Source organism: Pinus tabuliformis, chromosome J, assembly GCF_031772625.1.
Source record: "Pinus tabuliformis cultivar Carrire ecotype Pingquan chromosome J, CPIR1, whole genome shotgun sequence".
Taxonomy (NCBI): Eukaryota; Viridiplantae; Streptophyta; class Pinopsida; order Pinales; family Pinaceae; genus Pinus; species Pinus tabuliformis.
The window spans coordinates 1,335,973,847-1,335,976,184 of NC_142295.1; positions in this window are offsets into that span (position 1 = coordinate 1,335,973,847).

The window sequence follows — 2,338 nt, forward strand, 5'->3', positions numbered from 1 at the left end:
ATGTTATGAAACCAGCTCACAAAATGATAGAAAAGATAGATCAACGCCTTAGAAATAAGCCTCTTCGAGGGGGAAACCTCCTTTACATTACACAAATGAATAATTCTTGGATGATACAAATGACAATACCTCCCTTCTATATATAGGAGTCTAAGGGGTCATAATATAATCAGAGCCGACATAACAATAATAATGTAAGGGCACAATAATAACAAGTGGGCTTCTACGGGGCACAATAATAACAATATGGGGAATACATGGGCACAACAATATAATAAGGGGGTTGTACTAATAACAATAAGGGGTTATACTAGTAGTATAGGGACCTAACAAATAAATAGTAAATTCCTCCATTTTCCTTTCAGTGTTGTAATTGGAATTCCATTTTTAAAGATAGAAATGTCCATACTTGGTTCTTTGAGGAAGTTTACCTAGTCTTTTTCCTTGATTTTTCTGTTCCTAAACTATCTCTCTCCATTTCTGGGAAATTTCATAGCTTCTGCCATGTTGGATTCTATCAATATAAGAATAATTTTATGAAATTTTTCCTCGACCCCATTAAAATCTTGGGAAAAATCTTTAGTCACCTTTGTCTCATGCCCATCAAAATTTTCAAAGAACCTGAGCCACCCTACTTGCTGCAACTATTCTCTGACTCTTGGGTATGCTTGAAGGAACTTGACTCCATTGGGTTCTGATCAAATGATGATACCCATGGTGGAGAGAAGTCTCAGTCCTGAATTGTTTCCTTTTGATAGAGGCGATGGAGGGTTGACAAGAAGGAGGTGAGAAAAATGAATAGTGAGGGATATGGAATGGAGTGAAATGGAGTGGGATGATTATGGAGTGAGGTGCTCACGGGTATTTGATTTATGATAGGACTAAACCTTTTCACATGATTTCCCACTATTTTTAGATCCTCTTTCATAGGATCGATAGGATTTATGCGATTTTGTATAGATTTGATGTGACAAGTTAAGTCATGATGATGAAATGAGGTTGTAACAGCTATGGTAGTGGGACATATTCTTTAGGAAATTCATAATGTTGGACTAATTGATTGGTGACATATGTTGGCATTGATGTCAACTAGGCCAATTGTGATAGTAGCAGATGCTAATAGTGATATGTTTGATGTGTCAAGCTCAGGGGAGTCCTATGGTTGTTGCAATAATCTGTAGAGAATAATCATATTAGTAGGCGTATTGGAGAAGCCATAAAATGATGATTATTCTGGTTGGGAGTCCCATTCTTTGGATGTGATTTTTCCTCAAGATATCTTCTCAGACACTTTAGGAGCTGGCACAATTGGTTAGTTATCTAAAAGAGTTTTCCAATGGTATGTGGAAGTCCATTAATGGGTCTCGAGATTAAAAGTAATGACAACTAAAGTAAATACCTTGAGTCCTTAGGAGGAGGCCGAATTTCGGGACCTTGGAACCAGGGTGAATACTGGAAGCTTGAAAAATAGGGGTCATATTAGTTTATTTGAAAGGCCCCTGATATCAAAAGGGTTGAATATGAAAACATCATAGCAACAAAATATTAGAGGTCAAAGTCCCTTATAATTATGTTGAGAAAACATTTTTATCTGAAACCTAAGCAAGAGAACATTGGGACCCGATATCGGAACCTCAGAGCAGAGGGAATATCATAATATCAGAAGCAGGAAGCCATCAGAACATCAGAGGTCAGAGCAAACTAGAACTTTGGTGAGGAAATCAGAACCTTGGAACCTCGTAAGTCTTATAAATTGTGATTCTTGTTGGAAATAATACTGAGAGGGGGGGGGGGGGGGTGAATCAGTATTATCTAATCAATAATAACTTTTTCATTTCCATATTCAGATTCATATACACTACTTCAGTTAAGGATACCCATGTATATATGCAACTGTGTTTAATGCAACTAGCGTATATCCAGTAAACTTATGGTTCAATTAGTTGATCTTCAAATGAGTGCATCAGAACATTATTAACCATATTAATAGTAAACAGGTGCAGTAAAACAGAACAGATCATCACACGTAAGGAGCACACATGAACACCATGCTATAAGGTGGAAACCTAATGTGGGTGAAAACCACCTGCTGCAATTTGTCTCTATCTTCTTTTAATAAGAAACTTCTTTTTACAATAGTACTAGTGCAGTCTTATACCAGTACGTAGGCTTGTACCTACAGAAGGCTACAACCTTCTCAGCTCTTATACTAGCCGATCCATTTACTAGTACGCAGGTGCCGGCCTACTGAAGGCTTCAACCTTCAGTCGTTTTCCAGCTGCTCCTGGAAGGGAGCTACAACCCCCTGGCTCTTGTACTGGCCGATATGTTTACCAGT